Source organism: Triturus cristatus, chromosome 1_1, assembly GCF_964204655.1.
Source record: "Triturus cristatus chromosome 1_1, aTriCri1.1, whole genome shotgun sequence".
In the NCBI taxonomy this organism is placed as follows: domain Eukaryota; kingdom Metazoa; phylum Chordata; class Amphibia; order Caudata; family Salamandridae; genus Triturus; species Triturus cristatus.
In genome coordinates, this window is record NC_140579.1 from 17,587,683 (window position 1) to 17,609,456 (window position 21,774).

General features: G+C 45.7%; 2 long non-coding RNA genes across 2 annotated transcripts in view; one reads left to right on the plus strand and one right to left on the minus strand.

Moving 5' to 3' along the window:
* The window catches only part of LOC146869152 (uncharacterized), a 44,768-nt gene that overhangs the window by 15,473 nt on the left and 7,521 nt on the right, over positions 1-21,774 (minus strand). The window contains exon 3 of the long non-coding RNA XR_014976756.1: positions 19,712-20,022. This is a non-coding gene — a long non-coding RNA (uncharacterized LOC146869152). The remainder of the gene's footprint in view (positions 1-19,711; positions 20,023-21,774) is intronic.
* LOC146869153 (uncharacterized) lies at positions 13,978-19,763 on the plus strand. Its single transcript, XR_014976789.1, has 4 exons — positions 13,978-14,122; positions 18,366-18,484; positions 18,588-18,638; positions 19,648-19,763. It is a non-coding gene; the product is annotated as an uncharacterized LOC146869153 (long non-coding RNA).

A 21,774-nucleotide genomic window follows, 5' to 3' on the forward strand; every position in this document is an offset into this window, starting at 1 on the left:
TGTAAGAGCAGGAGGGGGGTCGGGGGGTGCTGGCGAACGAATCCTTTGTTTGCCGCCTCACTCGGCCACAGGTAACAGCGGGAGAGGGCCAACGCATCAAAAACTCGTGCCGCCCGGGACATGCCGCCCCGCCAACCCACACCTCCTCCCTTGCTATGCCACTGATAGCGCAGTCTTGCATCAGGCAGTCATTACACGGGAGGTGCATGAACATTCCTGTGCACCCACCCATGTAATTTCACACAACCCTCATTTACAAAGACTTGTACACATAGGCTTAAGTCAAAATAGTGTGCCTACCTAAGGCTGGTGTAACAGGGAGAAATAACTTCAGTCCTCCTTTTTACTTCCTCTTTATATGTGTGACAAAGATGAAAGCTTCCAAGGGTACCTCTTCCTGCACAAAAGTTATCCTGACCTTAACGCAGGAGTCCTTGCGACATGCCTGAAGGGTGCCTGTGTTGGTGCTAGGCCACCACAAATGCGCCAACACTAGGTGAGAGCAACACTGTGCCATACCTTTGAAAATACGGCACAGTTCTGCTCTCTCCCTTTCACGCAACGTAGTACAGCAACTTCACTTGCTGCGATGCGTTGCGTTGCTTGAAATGTTAGTAAATATGCCCAGCCCCCATGGTTCTTTCCCAACAAACCATGAAAAATTCGACCAACCAGTAGAAAGAACTCTTTGCCATCACAATAAAATCATAGACACCACAGAACTCAGGATCATGTCACACTAGATCTAGAGCTTATCACCTTTAAGGATGGTGGCAGGGGTGCAGGCTTCACTCCATTCACCTGTTACATGCTTGGATTGACACGTAGGAGCAACCTCTTTCAGTCGTGTGCAACACCAACACATTCCCACATGTGTTAAACTGCGTTCCATGAGAATTCATCCCAAACTATCAATGACATCAACCTTCAGTATACTAGCTCTCACTCGTTTTCACTCCCCTACACGCGAATGGCACAGTAACATTTGGCACAATAAAAACACAATTCTGGCCATTATGTGTGATATAGGCCACTCTGCCTATTGCTTAAAGATTCAGCCCCCCCCCCCCAAAAAATTTTCTTAACCCACCCCCCCCTCCCCCGAAATTTTGCTCTTGTTGCGCCTCTGCCTGTGGGGGCAGAACATCATCAACTACGGGATTAGGTCCAGGGGTTGTACATTGCCGATTTCGCAGGCATTTTTGTAAAAATTGCGGCATTTTTACAAAAGTGCCGATTTCGCGGGCACTTTTGTAAAAATCGCGGCATTTTTACAAAAGTGCCGATTTCGCGGCAAACCGCGAAATCCTGGAGGGTCTGACTAGGGTTTTGAGACTTTTAAGGTGGTTCTTTTCCACTGTAGATGGGCTATTTTGTATAGTAGGCTGTTCATGGAGTGGAAGTAGTGGTTGGTCAGACCTTGAACATCGACTAGGTCTTCCGGGGGACTTAGGATGTTTGGATTAGAGGATGCTAGTAGGTTGGCTCCGACATTTTTCAGATTGCTCTTCCAGATCTTTGTTCTCAAAGGTTGTGTCGAAGGTCTTTCAACTGATACCATGACTTGGAATGTAATGATGTGATGTCAGACCAATCACTGGGGAGGATTGAGGCGAGCTGAGTGGCGTCTACCTTTGGGATTACTAAATCGAGGGTTGCGCCTTTGTCGTGTGTGGGGCTGTTACAGATTTGGTTAAGATTAAGGTCTGAGTGGAAAGCTTTGAGGCTGTTGACCCCTGGGTCGTTCTGTTCATCCCAGTGCAGGTTGAAGTCACCCAGAAATATTTGCATATTTTGTTGGCCGTCATTGGTAGCTAAAATATCCATGAGTTGTTCTATGAATGTGATGGTATCTCCTGGCGGGTGGTAGAATGTGTGTAATGAACATATTTGTTTGTTGTTACTAGAGATGTTTAAGCAAAGGTATTCACAGGAGGAGGGTGCGGGGGCATTGGAGTTGATCACTGTTAGATTTCTCTGATGTATGCAAGCGATCCCTCCACCCGGCCTATCATTTCTGTCAAGTCTAGGGGGTACTAGTATGTCGAGGGTGGGTGTAGATGATTCCTTTAGCCACGTTTCCGTCAGGATTAGAATGCCTAGTTCGTTAGTCAGTAGAAGGTCAGCCATATCGGCCACGTGTCTAGATGTGGACCTGCAGTTTAGGAGTATACATTTTAGCTGCATCTTGTTGGATAATATGGTGGGTTTGCATGTGAGAGGGATTCTTGTGAGGTTGTTTTCAACTATGCCTCTGGGGTTGTGTCTTGTAGCTCTGTATGAGTTGATAGGGATAGACTGGATTAAGGCGTCTATATGCAAGTTATCTGGGTGCACAGAATTATGTGAGAGGTACGATAGCTCGTAAGATCGGAGTAAGGCACCTAATTCTTTAGATAAGGAATTTTTCATCCTGATTGGGCGGGATAAGGCATTAGGGTATGGCACTGTACTCCATCTTGGGGGCTTGTGATTTTGGGCGTTAACGTGTATATATTGGGTGCGATTAGATTTTGTGATGTGTGGGTATGTTCTGGAATCATGCTTAGGGCGCGGGAGCTTGGGTTGCTGTAGAATCAGATTGTGTAGGGATTGGATGTCAGCTTTGACCTGTTGCGGCGATAATAATATCTTCTCAAGTCTGGGGTCTGCAGTAACAGTTGCCATATTTGATGGATGGATTGTGGGTGGAAGAGTAGTTGTGCCTTGAGTGCAGTTTGAGGGGGAGTCGTATTCAAGATCCTCGTATTGAGATCTTTCTAGGAGTATGTCGATGGAGAATGGGAGTGTAGAGGCTGGGTGTGGAGGAGTCTGGATGTGGGTTATGTAGGGGACTGTTTTGGTATAAGTGGAGACAGTTGGGATGTCGGGCTGATGGGAAGAGGGGGCTATATGTGTGGTTTGGACCGTGTGACTAGTCGTGTTGTTGGGGGAGGGGTAGGAATAGGGGAGCTGAGTGATGGGTTGGCTGAGAGGTGTGGGCTGGGCACTGGGAGTAATAATAGTGCGGGGAGAGGGTGGGGGTGGTAGGGCGGGTGGGCGTTGATAGTGTGTGTAATGGTAGTGTTAGTGGGGGAAAGGGTGTATGCGTAGAGAGGGACAGCTGGGTATCATGACTTATTTGAGAGTCAGATTGGGAATTGGAAATGAAGCTGTGGTTGGCAGGTGTGGGGGGTGTGTTCTTATAGCTTTTTCTTTGATGAGCGGAAAGATGCTATCTAGCTGGTTTAGGTTGCGGTCGGATGATTGCACGAGGGTGATCCCATTATGATAGATAGTGATTGTAGCTGCTGCATTATAGAATGGGATGGGAGGATAGATAGTGTGAATCCATGCGCTATTTTCCTCATGTTGGCAACCTTAAAAAGAGGGCGAAAGGCTTTTCTCCAATGAGCTGTTCTCTTAGTATAGATGATGATGTCATTAGTAATGATCCCTTTGGTCATGGAGTAGTAGGTATCAGAGATTGGGGTTTCCGGGTGAGATTTTAGAATGTTGTGTTTAAATCCTGAGTGTGTGAAATCATTTGCTGATTGAGTGGGTACATCAAATGCTTAACACTACCCTCTGATAAAGCCTTACTGCTCGACCACAAATAGAGTGTAAGGTGCTATCTAACTTTACCTCTGCCTACCTTTGGGGATCCACTGAACCCTGTGCACACTATACCTCACTTTGGTATCGTATATACAGAGCCAGCTTCCTACAAATAGTCTCCTTTTCCTTCCTCCAAATAAACTTCATATGCTTCAACAGCCCTTTTGTTGAGGTTGTTGTAGAGAGACAGATGGTCCGGGGGCGATGGCCTCAAAGGGTAGTTATCCACTCCTTCTGGGGATTCGGTGTAGAGATCGTGCAATGATTCTTAGTCGAACTCTGTTGCCTCTTCGGCCTCCTAAAGTTCATATAACTTATCCTGTTCCTCTACATGAGGTTCCAGATTTGCTGGAGTCTCCAGGGCAGACAGGTCGTCTTCAGTCGACATGGAAGGCTTTGTAGGAATTCGAAAATCCTTCAAGGAGTCGTCAAACTCTATCTTCGTTTGCTACAGTGCTGCCATTTCGACCTCGAGCGTTCTCTTGTCGCGTTCAACCTAGAGCGCTTTCTGTTTGGCATAACGACTAACGCATGCTTTAACTAAGACACACCTGTACGTCAATCTCACAATTTACATCAAACCAGCTCTACACTTTTAAACAGCGACTCCATATTGTTCCAAATTAAACCATTGGACTTCTACTCATGTCCACTCACACATCTAATAGCCTAGTACAACAAAGAATACCTTAATTATTCTACCCAGGTTAGACTCTTACAACATATCCATTAGGTTCCTCTCTCAGTGTGAGGGCTTTGTTCAAAACTAAGGGGGAGGGGGGATCCGGATAGCCTCCACAGTTCTCATGTTCGAAGTTTTATCCCTTTAGTGGGATTGCGGTTGGGTGGGATGGTTGGGTCCTGGGTGATTGGAATCCTAGTGTCACCTTCTGGTTCTCCGCTGACTCGGTCTCCCTGCTTTCTCCTACGCATGTACACGTGTCTCACTGATCGACTGCAAAGCTCATATAGTTTGTCAGCAAGTTCCTGGATTCTTGTAATTAAGAGATGTGATGAATTAAGAGATGTAATAAAGGTCCTCCATTCGTTTCCATTTTGTTTATTGTCACTGGAACTTTAAATAAAAAAAATGTATAGTGCTTCGCTCAGGGAATTAGCATTGGTTTCAAGATTCTCTTAATGTGCTTCAGTTGAAGGGATGTCAGTATAATTCAAATACTACAAGTCATCAGTTAAAGAGATATTATAAACCAAATCCTAAAAGCCACTGAAGCTCATTGGTCATTGTAGGAAGCTGGGCATTTATGTGGTGTACCAATGTTGAAGTACAACCATGCAAAAAGTTCAGACACCCCTTATTCTTTACATTTCTTCTTCATCCAGTTGGCGACGGCTTTCATCCCTTCTTGGAAGTTGTGCCTGGTGATGTTGGGTGCTTTGGTGAGGGAGAGGATGAGCTGGGTGGCGGAGTCGATGTTGAGCCCGTGGTTCCTGATGGTGGTTGTGGGGGGCATGTAGATGTTGAAGAGGTTAAGCATTTATTGCACACAGAGTCAGTAAGTGAGACACACACAAAAAACCCCACATCAGAATTGATAAAAAATAACAGATTTTTATATGATTTTAAACACCAAGACCATTATAATCGGGTAATTATTTTTCGAGTTACAACTTTCTTAAGTATACACTCATTTGTAGCTTTAAAGCAGCAATGTTATCGTATGGGAAATAAACGAATACAGCAAATGGTCATTTAGCAATGACTTACAGGACTATTCTTCTGGACTTAAGGCAAGTAGGGGGCAAGGTCCTAGACACCACCAACAGGTCGACTTTGGGGCGTCCGGGTGCAGAGGTGCGTTTTGGCATCGGGTGCCCTGTTCAAGTCAATGGGAAATGGTCCTGATGAAAAGAGGCTGCAAGCAGGGACTGGGAAGCCAGTCTGGTTGAACTCAAAGGGGATCTCAGGTTTTGAGGGTCTCTGTCACGCAGGGACACCATCGGTCCACTGAAACTCGGGCTGGGGGGCTAGTGTGCAGTGGTGCTTTGTCCGCTGGGGTCGTGCTACTGGAGGCTCATGCCGTTGTCGGTTCCCTGCAGGAGAGGCTGCAGGCAGGGACTGGGGGATCAGTCCTGCCACACCCAAGGAGGGGCTAAGCTTTAGAGGGTCTCTGGACACTGTTGACTCACTCAGACTTGTGATGTGAACTCGGGTGCAGAGATGCTTTTAGACGTCAGGTCGCAGCTGTCAAAAGCTCAATCTGTATCGGCAACCTGATGACAAGGGGAAACAGGGCAGTAGGGCCACTCTTGGTGCTCGCCTTCTGGGTCCTGACGTAACTGAACGGTAGGTCGGCCTTGGTGCCATTGAAGTTCGGACCAACAACATGCCTTGGTTGCTGCATGGGGAACAGTCACTCTGGGAATAGGTGCAGGGAGCCTTCGGGAGGGTCAGTGTCTCCAAACAATCTTTCTCCTGGCTCAGTGCTCCCTTGGTGGGCTTGTAGCTCATAGGGACTGAGTACCGGACTTTGCGAGCGGTGCCTTCAGATGCAAGGAAGCAGCTCCCTTGCTTCAAGATAGATGTTGCTAGCAAGATAAAGTCATGGGTCGGTCCTCTACAGCTCTGGGAGGTGACAACGTTCTGGATGAGCCAGGTCCGTGCAACTGTCGAGGTCCAGGGTTTTGCACCAAGTGGTGGATAAGTCCTCAGTACTGGCATCAGTGTCTCTTCTCTGATGTCAGGGGGCCACCTAAATACTTAATTTAGGGGCATTAAGGGGAGTGAAGGTAAAGCCAATGGGCTACTTCCTGCTGGGGTCACTACAGCCCCTGGTTGACCACTTCCTGAGGGAGTGGGCATCACCCTGTCCCAGAGTTCCTAACTGCACCACACACAAGATGGTGGAATCCTCTCTTTCATGTTCACTTCAGGCTGCTCACCTTCGCAATGTGCACAGCCTGGCAGTGCAAACTGCCTTCTGACTATCTAATATCCCGCATGTCCTCGAAGAGTCCGGTCAACCAGCACACTATTAGATTAGTTAGGTTTTAGGTCCTGGAAGAGTCCGGTCAGCCAGTGCATCGACTAGTAAGGTTTTAGGTCCTGGAAGAGTCCGGTCAGCTAGCACTATTAAACTAGTATGGTTTTAGGTCCTGGAAGAGTCGGGTCAGCCAGCGCACTATTAGACTAGTAAGGTTTTAGGTCCTGGAAGAGTCGGGTCAGCCAGCGCACCTTTAGACTAGTACCATTTTAGGTCCTGGAAGAGTCGGGTCAGCCAACCACACTAATTGATTAGTAAGATTTTAGTTGGCACATCCAAGGTGCCCCCTCTGGGTTCATGTAGTTATTAAATACAATTTTATAAACTTGTATAGCAGATCAATTGATTGAAAGCATCAAGGGGCTAAATAGCCAATCCCGAGAGTCACTCTGCTAAGAATCCAGTCATGACAGGTGAACGGCAAGTTATAAAGAGGATGTTATGTTCCATATAGGTACCCTAATATAGGCCCGGATAATATCGTTCCCCATCACCTACATTCCCTCCCCTACACTACACTGTAACAAGCCTTTTAGGATTGAACCTTTACCTAGTTCTAGTCCTGGGCGCAGAAGAAGGGTTTTCCCTGAACAATAGCGTTCTATGAGTTCATCATTAGACTGACACAGTATGAATGAATATTCATAAGGGTTCTTGGAAACAAGGCTGGGGCTACATCCACCTGCATAGTATCTACGTAAAAGGTTTATCCCATACGTCATCCTCAAATCCAACAATGGCTGATACAAGAAACCAGGGACAAAGAAACCCTAGATACTTTCGGTATAAATACAGCACACCTTGCTAGGGTTGGTAGAGGGAACGGAGACTTCCAGGCCGACACACTGACCAGAGACGCTGAGGCTTCTGCATGCAGATGCTCCAGCTGACAGTGGTCTGATACATCCCTCTCGGGGTGTCCAACTCGAGACCAGGACAGGGTCCCACACTCTCTTGCTTCAGGTAATGGGGTTAGACTAAACAGAGGGATTCTTGGCTTCACACCTACTCACATGCTAGGTACATCTAGATAGGCATCGTAGGAGTACACACGCTTTCTTTTATCATGCATTTTATATCCATGTATGTGTTCATGACCATTACAAAAGTGTAGAACTGTACTATCCTTGCATATTCACTGTACTGCTGATCATATATCTTTGCTACTGTTTAACGGTTGTCGCAGCACATATATTATACACTAGAAGAATAATTGAGCAATAAATACTTATTGTAACACGTCCGACTGTTTCATCTGTGTAACTCTGAGACCGAATAAGTGAGCACGAGTGACTGAGCGAAAGGTAGTACATGGTTTCCACGATCCTTGGGGATCAGAATTGTCCCACATTAACTTGTTGGCATGCTAACACATCCACAAAATAAAGTTTGATAAATGTGTGTGAAGAAACCCATGTAATTACTTTATAGATGTCAGCTATAGGAATGTAACCTAAAATGGCCAAAGATGCTCTTATTTTATGAGTAGAATGGGCTCTAGGAGGTATAAACAAAGTTCTTTTGGCTTTAATGTAGAAAGTTTGGAAACATTTAACGATCCATGTACAAATGTCAGATTTTGAAATAGGTTTCGCTTCATGAGGTGTAGCATATTCAACAAAAAGTTGTTTTGCGAAAATCCTTTGTTCTGTCAGTATAATACATTAATGCTTTTTTGACATCTAATATCCGGAGAGCTCTTTCTGCTACCAAATGAGGTTGAGGGAACAAAACAGGTAGCTCAACGGATTGGTTAATATAAAAGCCGAGACTACTTTTGGAAGGAACTTTGGATTGGTACGAAGAACCACTATCTTTATGAAATTGTAAGAATGGTTCTTCTAGTGTAAATGCCTGAATCTCACTTACAGGTGTTAGTGAGGTGAGGCAATCAAAAACGTAAACTTCCAAGAGAGAAACTGGAGGGAACAGTTATGTAAAGATTCAATGGGTGGACCCATAAAGAAGATAACTTTAGGTTCCATGCCAGTGCGGGTGGAACTTTAGGTGGTATTACTCTTTTAAGGCCTTCCATGAAAGCTTTAATTACTGGTACTTTGAATAAACATAAGTGTTGTTTGATTGATTGATTGATTTTGAAGACAGGCAGCCACTAGGTGTAGGCATATAGAGGTGTAGGCCTGGTCTTTGGTTAGAGGGTGAGGAATGTTGTGTTCTCTACTGTCCCAAAGAGATCTATTTTTGGAAAGCTCCACCTGTGGAAGTATGGGAGGAGGACTTGAGGGTGGAGTTCCCACTTGTGGACTTGTTGCGCATCCGCTGAGGAGGTCGGCGAAGTCGTTGTCTGTCCCTGGAAGGTGTTCTGCTAGCAGTTGTATTTTGTGATGTATTGCCCAACGCCAAATGGTCTCACGAGAGGTAGGATAGCTATAAAGAGTGTGCTCTCCCCTACTCCCCTCCCCCCATTTTTGTACATAGTACATGGCTGTCTGATTGTCCGTCTGAACTCAGACGGATTTGCCTACAAGGTGAGGTTGAAATGCTTTTACCACTATGTGAACAGCTTGAAGCTCCAGGTAGTTGATGTGGAGATTCTGGTGTATGCTGTCCCAGAGTTCCTCAATTGTTGTAAGCGAGCACCCCACACTGTGAGGGAAGCGTCCGTTGTTAGCATGATCTGTGACACAGTGGTGACAAAGGGCCGCCCTTTTGATAGGTTTTGTGTGTTCCACCACTGCAGAGCGCGATGGGTGCAGCGGTGACTCCAAATGAGAGCACTTTGAATTGATAATTCTTTCCTGCTATCACAAATCTGAGATATATGGGATGTGCTGAGTGGATATGTGACCCTGGCATACCAGTACATGCCCTGTGTGTAAGTGAAGCTGACATACCAGTACATGCCCTGTGTGTAAGTGACCCTGACATGCCTGTATATGCCCTGTGTGTAAGTGAAGCTGACATACATGAACATGCCCTGTGTGTAAGTGAAGCTGACATACCTGAACATGCCCTGTGTGTAAGTGACCCTGACATACCTGTATATGCCCTGTGTGTAAGTGAAGCTGACATACATGAACATGCCCTGTGTGTAAGTGAAGCTGACATACATGAAGATGCCCTGTGTGTAAGTGAAGCTGACATACATGAACATGCCCTGTGTGTAAGTGAAGCTGACATACCAGTACATGCCCTGTGTGTAAGTGAAGCGGACATACTAGTACATACCCTGTATGTAAGTGACCCTGACATACCTGTATATGCCCTGTGTGTAAGTGAAGCTGACATACACGAACATGCCCTGTGTGTAAGTGGCCCGGACATACCTAGACTCTCCCATGCACAACCCTGAGTCTAAAACAGAGAGACTTTTTGGATCGTTTACTGCGACACAGTCCGCAGGGGCTTCAACGAGGAGATAATCCAAGTTATCACATAACTACATCTATTTGGACTGGACCCCATATTTTATATTACTGACCTTGCCACCGGCTAGGAGGTAAATAATACACATAGGGTGATACATAGAACTAGCTGATTCTTGAGTTTCTTTGTAGAAATGTAGTATATACACAACTTTCTTTGCTCTACTGACCATTGAAGACAGATCTCTGTATCAAAGGCCCATTCAGAATGTATTATTGTTATAAGCATATATACCCTTCATATTTCCAAGCCTTATCCACTGTGCTCTGTCCCAAAGATGCGTATAGAGAACTACGTAAAGACAACAGAACCGTAGGATAACACCAATTGGTAGTCAGTCAGAATCATAGGGTTATCCAATAGTCCATAGTTACCATCTGGAACAATAGACAAGTACCTTCATTGATAACAAAATACAGGCGAGTCGCTTAATGCTCCCTACTGAATTCATGGCTTCTATTCTAAATTTCCTTGGGAGCTATGACCAATGCTCCTGTTTTCTGACTTCAATATGAGCATTTTTCATCTAATCGATAGAATACCTAGTATATGTCAATACTACAAATTAAATTGACAATTCTGTTGGAAGACTTCCATACCATTCCCATATGGTGCCCCTTTAGATCTAATACGGTATAGATCAGGCCATTCTACACCATTCCAACATGGCGTCGTTTTAGATTCAATATCATGTAGACTGTATGATTTCGGATACTATCGTGTAACCACCTTTCTAAAAAACAAAACTACATTTCACGCGGGCTCGCACATATAATCACCCAGAGTGGATCTGAGATACACCTCCACTCTGGCCAGGATTGGAATTATATCGACTAAGCTCCTTTCAAAGATGCCGCTCAAACGCATGAGGATGTACTTAAATTAGAACACGCTGATCCGTAATCTCACGAGAAAACGATTATGTTAAAGTCCGCCTTATCCGCATTCCAATTCTTCGGCTGTTTCTGCTGCTGTTTCTCGGCAAGGCTTCTACTTGAACAGGTATGAACTTCTATGTCAAAACAGGGATTTCTTCGCTTGGTTTTAGTTCAAACTATCAGCCTATCTCGCGCTATAGTTAGTGTGAGGGATTGCGGGACGATCTCACGAATCTGACACCATGGAAGGGCTCTGGTCAACACTTACCACACAAAATCCCCCGTAAGAGAATTATGGACCACCCTGAACTACGATACCCATATTCCTCTCCTGTTTGTCCACAGACAGGAAGCGAGGACCCGGAAGAGGGCGGGGTTAACCCCGGAACTGCAAACCAACACCCAATGAAAGGTGAAGGAGAAGGGACATCGACGTCACAGACCAAAGGCGAGAGAGAGAGGAAGGGACGCGGAACGAACAGCACGAAGAAGACGAAGGCGGAGTAAGAACAGCGGGAAGAGCGGACTCGAACGAGGACAGTCGGGAGGAAGACCGAGAAGACGCGGAGCCGGAGGACCGGTGGTGCGAAGATTGGTGGTGCCCTCCGGAGGATGCTGGGGAGCGGCCGCAACTCTGGAGAGTTGCGGCGGGGCCGGTGAGTGAAAGCGTCACAGGGGTTTAAGAACGGAGGGTTTTAACGGGCTCTCGTGAAACGGGAGGGAACGCATTGAGGGGGAGGCGGGAGAGACCGAGGAAGGTTGGGCTTGGTCTTATATGTATTAATCGCCCTATGCCTGCCTCGTTAAAGTCGGACCTAGCTATACGTCTTTACACCCCGAACCTCGCTGACTCCTCATCCCGCGAACCTTGTTCTTGCCTAATGCACGATAAACACATGAACGAATAAATAGTTAACAGGAAGGTTTTCGACTCCTTTTTGTAATTACCCTACTCCCTTCACTACCCTATTCCTTCACGACCCTACAACTGATAGACCCCGAATAAACCCTCCTGGTGTGGTGACGGTACTTCTTAAACCCTACAAACCAGTAAATACATAACTGACGGCTCCCTCTTTTCCCTCCTATGAGCCTCCGGGACGAAGGACGCTGCACTGCCGAAGAAACACCTGGCACGTCAAGCTCAAGCTCTACAGACCCAACGAACTCGGCGGAAGTACTCGCAGGAGGGAAACCAGAAGACACAACAAGCTCCAGAACTCTCTTGTCTCAGAAACAAAATAAAACCCTTTCTTTCGGCAAATACATCCAGCCTCCTCGCCTGTTTATCAAGCCTGCCCTCCCACAGTTAGCTTTTAGTCGATATGACTTACTGGTCTCATTTACTAAGTAGAACCCACAAACAAAACTAAATAAACAAGCATTTACAATGCAATGGTCTCGGCATTGGTAAAGTTAGAGCTATTGGCATTGCTCATGACATTATTTTTGTTTATGTTTTTGTTTTTAAAACATTTAAAGAAACGGCATGGTTATTTACAATGCCAATAGCTTAATCACTCTCAAATGCGAGACCTTTTGCATTTGCACCCACACACAGAGCCACCCACACAGAGCAACCCACACACAAATAGAGCCACCCACAAAGCCACCTACACACAGAGCCACCTACCAAATAAGCCACACACACAGAGCCGTCCACACACACACAGAGCCTCCCACACACACAGAGTTGCCATATTACTCAGTGTCAGAATGACAATGTTTCGGGCCCTGATTTTTAATCATGAAATCAACGGATTCTACAAACCAAGTCATACACCGTTTTTAAATGCATAGCCTAATACTGTAGTGCTTGTGTACAGTCAACATGGAGCGACCGGACTACCAGTTTAATTCGCGCAGACGTAGGGCCTTCTGGTACTTGTAGTAAGGCAAGTGAGGCATGTCCACCGCTCACCTGATTTAAATCCTTGTCGTTCAGCAGAGTGCTATTTGATAGGCAGTGTGATCAATAGAACACTTTCTGATAGCTGGCTGGCTACCTATTACACAGTTTGCAACGCTACATACAATGGTCAATTAACCTTTCCTGCCGTTTACCCGGCTGTCTGGCAAGTATCACATTTTCACACCTGTCCGACACAATGACACTAAAAATAAGACACTTTCTGCTATTGGTCTTGCTGGCTACTGCACACAATAGCTCATTTTATATTCATCTCGCAGCCCCACTAACAATACGTTTGTGTCTACGTACCCAACACGCCAAAACAAAAACATTATAGATGTTTCTTGCAGTTTATCCACCTGTTGATTTCACGGAGAAGTTTAAGATGGAGGTGAAAATCGCCAGCCTTGTAACACACGTTTAATCGTGTGCTTCGTCCTTAAAGAATCTCGTTAAAACTTTTCTGCACATGTAAGGGAGACAGCATGAACGTGGTGCGGTAGTAACGTGCACCTTAACTTCACCACTGCCTTTAACAAAGAGCGCCACAGCTGCACCACTCTAACACCCCCTGAGCAAAAAACGATGACAATTGGTTTTATTCGACTTTTAAAACAAAATCCCTTCTTAGAATAAAACGAAAACGTTGCAAACTGGCATACAGTGGATAAAAGCCAGGGGGAAACCGCGAAAGACCTCATGCACACACACAGGCAGGCAGGCAGAGGAGAGGTGGTCCAGCAGCTTTCCAGGAACCGGGAGGGAGAGAGTTAGGGAAGAGTCAGACAGCTTCAAAGAAATGTTTGACAGGAGGGATCGAGAGCCTGCGGGCCGGGATTGTTTGGGAACCATTGTGACCTTATCGCCCGTACTCAATACGAGAGAAAACACAACACGGGAAAGGGGATAGGTGCGATTAGTTTCTCCGTGTTTCTTCCCAGAGGGGGGGGGTGATGGGATTACAAAGATACAAACAAGCGCCCCCCCCCCATCCCTTAACAGCTCTTACCCTACCTGCATGCCCGCGGTACTGAAGGGGCAGAGTGGTTTCTCCCACATTGGGGGTCCTCCTGTCTGAGACCCCAGGCGCCTGGCACGGTGCAGCTTCAAAGGCAGGGCAAATCACCGCAGTCCGCTCACCCCGGGCGGCACAGTGACACATCAAAGTAGGGCGAAACTGTGCCGGGTGTCAGACGAGTGCCCACCTTGCGGATCACCACAGGACATGCACCAAAGTTAATCCACGGGCAACAAACACCCCACGCACAGTCCTGGCGGGGTCTGGACCCTCCTCCCGCTCTGCCTTCTGCGGGGTGCAGCAGGTCCCCGGCTGGATCCCAGAGGTACGACTACCCTGCTGTCTCTTCCCCCACACATGCACTGGAGGGAAGCAGGGGGCGCTCGTGTCCCAGACCTGCCTGCACCACGGCTTGCAGTTAATACTGTCTCGCGCTGAGCCCACAAATGAGGGAAAGTGTTCAAAAGAGGCCAAAACGTATTCCCATAGTATTTTCTCGAGCACAGCCCCTTCCCTTAGCAAAGCTGATCAACACAGACAAACCAAGGGATAGGTTCTATCGGCTGCGCTGTCAATTCCTTATTTCAGTTGTGTTTTGACTCCGTTTTTGCGGCTTTTTCTTCCACCTGCCCCGTTCCTTAAAAACAAAATGAAACGGCCAACATACTTTTAGTATTAAAGTGCTATCATCTTAAAATATTTTTTAAATGACTTCATTTTGTCTAACTTAAAAAATAAAAACCTGCTGCTAATACCGATCTAGCTTCATTCACTCCCTGCATAAGTATAACCAAAAGGAATTGCTCTATTCTAACTATTATGTCAAACGTACTGTAATTTTGACAATAGCATGATTATTACACTTTGTGGTTTTATAAATGATGTGTGTACTAAGTTATGCCAGGTATGTAGTGTAAAAGTGCTGTCTTTACAGGAGAGCACAATGAGCTTATATATAGGCTGCAGCTTAGGGCTACACCATAGCTTCCAAGGTTTCATATTGCTATGAGTGACCTTTTCGTAATTTCAGTGTAATTATGAGCGACATTTCAACAACTACGAGTGACACTTTCTTGTGAGCAAAATCAAGCCATAAAGACAAGGGAACCATATAAAAATCTGAAATTGCACCTTTTGACCAATGAGAAACTCTACGAAGATCCTAAAATTGCAGCAATGCACCAGAAAAGGAAGGGTACTGACATAGTAAAAAGCAGTAACTCACAGCTAATAGTCAAGGATGCTACCATTCTAGTCACCTCTTCTAAGCAAACTGGGCAGGGTGTCCCTTTCTGCTGACCTTCAAAAGATAGTTAACAGCTGTGGAGGGGAAGGTACATAAAAAAATGGAGAAGCAGAAAGGGAGATGCACACAGTGGGCCACAGCTGTATTTTTTTTTGGGGGGGGGGGGGGTAGTTGGCAGGGTAGCAGTCCTTTAAAGATTCTCTGTGGGGAGATTAGGCTATGCATCATAATTATTTGTAACAGTTTCACTATGCCCGATTCTTTTGTTTATAACACAGAAGAAAGACCATTTCTCCCTATCACAATTTAAAAGGTAAATGTTTCTGTGACTATTTTCTGAAATGAGTATGACAGTTTGGCACAAAAATGGGTAAAAATCAAGGGTCTGTTTCGCAAAGCCATTTGCACACTGAAGTTGGATTAACGTTTGCAAATGGCTTGTGTGTTACGGATGTTAGCTCTAGTTTTGTGTTCCCACAATGTTCGTTAACATTCACAAAATAATTTAATCCGAAGAAATATTACCTGTGCACAAATCTTTTCTCGGGATAGGGTATGGACATTTCTGAGACAGTGATGCCTTGCAAAGTCAATGTACACCCACAAAACTGCAAGAAACCTTTCCAACCTAGGTACTGTCTGAGATTCTCTCTTGTCCAGGGCAAAAATAAATATGCATCCATGGTGGAAATGCCGACAAAGATGGTGAAGATGAAAATAAAGGGATTTCTATACAAGGGAAAAATCTCAACATTTTAAAATGCAATTGCAATTTTTTATTACGTGTACACGTCTAAAGATAAAATGCATAAATAGAAACCAGTGAGAGCAATACTGAAGTCATAAAATAATTGTACTTCCAATTTTGGTTATTTGCAACCTGTTTGCCAGAGATGTACTCCCAATGTAGACAGAAACACTTGTGTTTGCCTTAAGAACAAAGGAGTGACAGTGGCCGTGCGAGCATGTGCACTTTCCCTGTGTAATTTTCGTTCCCCAAGCAAAGCTCTGCATACACAGTCAACTGCTAGTCACTCACTACCTACCTGCGGAAGGCAGCCTGAAGCAGGACACACAACGGTCAAGCTGAAGACTGTGGCCCGAGCACAATGTGAAAGGGGACGGGTGAAATGTGCATCGCAAGGCATGTGAATCTTGCACATACACTGTTGAGGACAGTGAGAGCAGTCAACGTGCAGAGGTACGCCCCAGAGCAGGATGCGAATGGACTGTTTGCAGGTCTGCGGGCACTGCCCACACCAGCTCCTGCACCCGTGGAAGCAGAAGTGGCAGCTAGCAGTGCAGGCTTCAGCAGCTCCGCCTTTCACCTGCGCAGAGATATCGATGCAGAACTGTCCCTAACTCGAACACCACTACCTCTCCCAGTGTCACAGCACAGGCCATTATGCCGAGCTCGTACCCCCGGTTAATTCAGCCTACAGTGTCGCAGGAAATGCGAAGAGACCCAGGGCTCTCCTGTGCCAGGGTCCGACGGGAAGCAACTAGTAGGGAGTGTCACGTCTATGAGACCAGGCCAGCTGGAGGGAACACAATGGGGTGGACATGTGTCCGTGACCAAGTGATGGCACCACATTCTGGTCCGTGCACTGATGAGGGTCCAGTCCAGTTACTGCCTGCCATCACAACTTGAAAGGCGGCTGGGAGAGCTGAAGCACCACTCGTAAATGTGCATGGTCTGAGGCAGAGGCAAGAGTGCCGAGGCTAGACGGCTCAAAATGCAACGGCCACGCCTCCTCCTGCTGACTCTCTTCTAGCTCCTGAGGTGCGGCGAGGTCGGCCCGGAGGCAGGGAGAGCAGAGCAGCAAGAGGGGCAATCTAGACACTGAACACTTGCACTCCCATCACGATACAGAACTTAGGATGGCGCACGTCACATGACAATCCAGGATGCACATTTATGCAGCCCAATCTTGTAATAAAATGTGTGATGAATATTTTTAATGCGGTGATGCTGGCACTTGGCAGCGCTGATATACGTACGCCCACTGCGACTCCTTGTCATGGTCCACAGTAGATTGCACTGCGCACCTCACCTGCAATCTAGATAGTGATCACATCTTTCTCACATTCCATTTATAACCATCCTGTAAAGATGCAGCTGCGTGCAAGCACCGAGAACTTCCAAAAAGTGTGCGACTCCTGTGCAGGAGGTGCATGCTCACGCCCTAGTGCGGTGTGTGAGAAGGACCCTTTGCAGTGTTTCTCACTAATGGCGCAAACTGCGTGTCTGTTCCTGTGACAAACGCAACCAAGCAACGCACAGCCGTAATACATCGCAATACTTCCCATTTGACTCGCCCAGCTGCTCTGAAAGGAAATGACATTTTCGAGTCTGCAGCTGTTCAAAATAGCCAGACATTAGTAATACGGGCTTCGTCACATCAAAAGAGAACAAGAACTAAGGGCTGTACTCCGTGGTAGCGCCGCCACCAGCACAACAACACGTCGCTGGACGGATGGATCCTCACGGCCAGACGATAGATAAAAAATGGCGGATGGGAGCTTCCAAACTTTTTCAGATTCGGGGGCGTGTTCCTGCTGTTCGAAAAAGGGCGTGGCTAAAAAGTGGAAAGAACAGCACGGAACACGCCCCCGAATCTGAAAAAGACGGAGCCTATTTGGAGGGACGGCTCTCTCCTCCAATGGCTGGCCTCCGTTTAGGAAGCCAGCCAATGGAGGAGAAGCAAAAAGAGAGGCGGGCTAAATAGCCACTCTAGAAAACATTAAATCTCCGACTTCCGGTTCTGCCTTCGGCAGACCGGATAGTCCTCGACCTAAAAACGGCTGTTTATCCTCGCATGAGTCTTAGCAGTGTCTTGTTTGATTTTGTGGCCACTGAGCATTTTTTTCCTAATGTATACAGGCCCAACAAAAAGGTTGCCCCCGATATCTACAGGAAACTGACCTGGGTTTAACATGCAAATAAGAATGCAGTCTTACTAAACAGTAATACAAGCTGCATCACTAATCTGAGACGTTCCTTCACATCTATAGGAAGTCTATAGTATGATAGATTCTTGATCGATTCACGGTTTCAGTAACTTTTATTATAGGATAGCGTACCAAGAAGGTCCTCATTATTCGTTTCCCTGAAAGGAGAGATATCATGCCATACCTTACAAATCCTAATTCCTAAAACAAGGCACTCGATATGTCTTTCTAAACGACTTGGCATTAACAACATGCCTGAAACTTTTGCTTTGCATAATCAATTACTATTACCGTAGTTTGCACACACATATTCTGTATAACATCAGGGTCACCTATACCGTTATGACAAATTTGCTCTCATATTTTACAGATATCTTTGGATTGGATAGCATCATCAATAATAAATAAAAAGAAAATACTTTAGAAATACAGAGAAAACCAGACATCTGTTTGCTCTTGCCCTTATGAACAACTACACGCCCTGACAAGGTAACTAAGCCCTTATGATATTTTGCCCTGCTGCCACATAATCTTGCCCACAGGACACCATGACACGGCTCACTCTCTAAAAAGTCTGTTCTTTCTCTTACAGCATTTTGCGAGTGGTATCTTAGAAACTGACACGGAGATTTGTTTGCTTCAGGTATTTTGTCTCTCCCACTACTTTTAATCATGAGAGTTTTATAGAGAATAGCCTCAACCTGTCACCAGCTATTGTAAAACCCATTGGTGTTATTAGGGTAAAAGTTGAAAAAAGTGCCAGATGGAGGCCAAAATGTGTGGTGACAGGTTGAGGCAAGCAAACCTAAATAAATAGGCACTTTTTTCAACTTTTACCCTAATAACACCAATGGGTTTTACAATAGCTGGACTCTGTACTATGTGTCACCTCCTACTGCATGTTTTACACAGCTTTATTTGACATACTTTTTGAGTACTGATAGCACTCAAGGAAACTAACAGCATACAAAGAAGTTATAAATATATTAAGGAAGTAATCTCCTTCTTAAATTAAATGCATTCTCTTTTAACTTGCCAATGCCATTTCCTTTGTCTTCTCTACAGACATCCTGACACTCTGTATATATTTCATCTTTTAATAAATTGCAGTTGGTCTTGAAGAAGGTGGTCTCCCACTGAAACGCGCGTTGACCGCGAATTTGTTTCCAACACAGTGATATTGAAGATTGATATTTTCCATCTTGTTAATCTGAAAAAAATCTGACCAATTCAAGGGTCCTTTGCTTTCCCTCCCCAAACTTCCCTATAGTGCTTACTTATTTTTCTGAATGAATGGGAGCATGAATGATTAGTAAGTGGTTTTTCATGTTCATGATGTCTAGGATGTCACTTTATCATATGAATTATGTAACATGTCGGCACCAAAATTATAAGTGAATCCAAAAAAGAAAAAATGTTGTTTGTTCTAATTATGTGTGATTCAAAATTTTATAGATAAAAGAAATAATAAATCTTTGGTCTAAAAACTATAAAGGACTGATAGTGTGTCTATGAAAATAACAGCATAATATGAAATGATATTTGGCATGTTAATTTGGCAATGCAGAATCTAAAAAGATCAGTTATTTAAATATATAGGCCGGTTTAGAGGTTTGCTATTTTATATTTTTCTTGTCCTCTCCCTCCTCTAGGTCCTTAAGTAACATAGGGAGAACCTTTGTTTCAATCAACCCTGAGTCTCCGACGTGAACTCACCAGTGAGCACCAGCTCTATCACCAGTAGAGGCTGCGAGGAGCTGGTGCAGAGGGTATAAAACCCTTCATCCTGCCTCAATGCGTCATCGATGACGATGCGGCCACCATACAGGCCCTTCCGGACACGGTCACCAAGTGCAGGTTTAAATGACCAGGGCTCCCCCAGCAGCACGGTAATACGGTAATGATGGGGGCCCCTCTGCAGTCGGGGGTGTGGGTCCCAGCCCACATCACCAGGGCAGACGTCAGGTTCATGGTCGGGATGAATAAGGGGGACCCCTCAGAGATGCGGACACGGCAGGGTTCAGCGCCTTTACAAGGAAGAAGAACAAAGTACGTGTTTATTACATGAAGAGCAGTCGATGTACGTCTAAAGTGTATGAAAGGTAGGTGCAAGCTTCAAAGCGCTGTAGGGGACGGGGGTGACATTAGGGGTGGGGTACGGTTCGGGGTCAGTCGAGGGGGACAGGACTGAGATGGTGCACTTTCCATCCAAGCAGAACCGGTTCTGAAGCAGGGGGGCCCTGCCCCTGGGGAGTGGGGGTGAGGGCGGAGGGGGGTAACACAAGAACATATAACAAACTACTCAAACTGCTACACAGTGCTTTAAATGGGCCGGTACTCACCAGTACTGAGTACCGGCACTTCCAAATGTTCTTCCCGTCAGTACCGGCACTTCTCTTTAGCCAGAGAGAGTACTGGTACTCTGATCAGTGCCACGGCAGGCTCAGGTTGGGCATCTCCTCCAGGGCAGGGCTCCTGAGGAGCTTGTAAGTCACAGAGCCCCTCACTGGCCTTTTGCAGAGTCACTACTAAAGATTCCAGCAGCGCCCACCTGAATGTCCCAGACTGCAGGGGGTTGAGAGGGCTCACATCACGCAGTGATTAACAGGACAGGGTCTAGACAGACCCTGCACTGTTGATCTGATACGCAAAGACTATTCGGCTGAAGGTGATTTCACCCCCACCCCTCCCCCCTCTCCAAGAGATGAGTGAAATGGTCTGGGACTGCCGGACAGTCATCCAGTCCTATTTAGGGTATTGCCCTGGCCCTACTAAAGTGAGTAGCAGCCCAAAACAATCCTCCACCTTCACCAAAGCTGATTTTCTTTTCATCTTTATGTTCAGCACAGGAGCTGCTTCCCTTTGTGTGCCCTGCAAACACTAATTGCTGCATTTACAAGATACCAGGGACTGACCAGGGGACTGGGACAATGGGTGTGAATTTGGCCCTGCCCATAGGGCAATGCACAGCAGGGAACGTTGTAACGCTCCAGGAATTAGCTCCCATGACAACTGGTCATGCACTTGGTTGGGAGAAAGATTAGATGAACATAGAAGGACAAGGGAGGCAGGAATGTAAAATGAGGTGACAGGTGAAGTTAGGATTGGGCTTTTTCAGATATTTGCTGAGTTCTGAAGTCATTAATGGACTTACTAATGGCATTAACACAAATGTGTACTTTCAAAAATCTGGTGCATTTCTTCTTAACACGTGTCTTTGGATCATTATATATCAGTGACAAAATGTAAGAGACTTGTGGAGCCAGTAAGCCAGAGGTGGGAGTGAGAGAGGCAGAACCAGCGAGAGAAGGATAGAGGCTGGGTAAAGATGAGAGCCAATCGGAGAGGACATTTGGATGTAAAGGCACGAACCAGCAAGAGACATGATGAGCCTGGTCATAGGGAAAGGGCAGTGGCAGTGCTTTAAACGGACCAGTACTCACAGGTACATAAACGCATTTCATGTTTTTGATATGTGCTGCAACTGGTACAGACATTTAAATATGATGTCAAAGGAACACAACACAAATAAGAATGCACTTAGTAGAATGTCAATTTTACTTCCTACTAAATGTGGCAATCTGAATATTCATTTACAAGGCTGTCAAGAGGTAAGTGTATAGAAATTGGTGACATAGAAGTGCAGAGCTTAGTGACTGTGGTGATGTGAACATATTATATACAGGTGCAGAGAAAAATATTTGCAAATAATCAAGGAGGATTTATAAATGAAAAATGGTCAGAACAACATTAATCAATGTCTCCGGTAGATGGCGAAA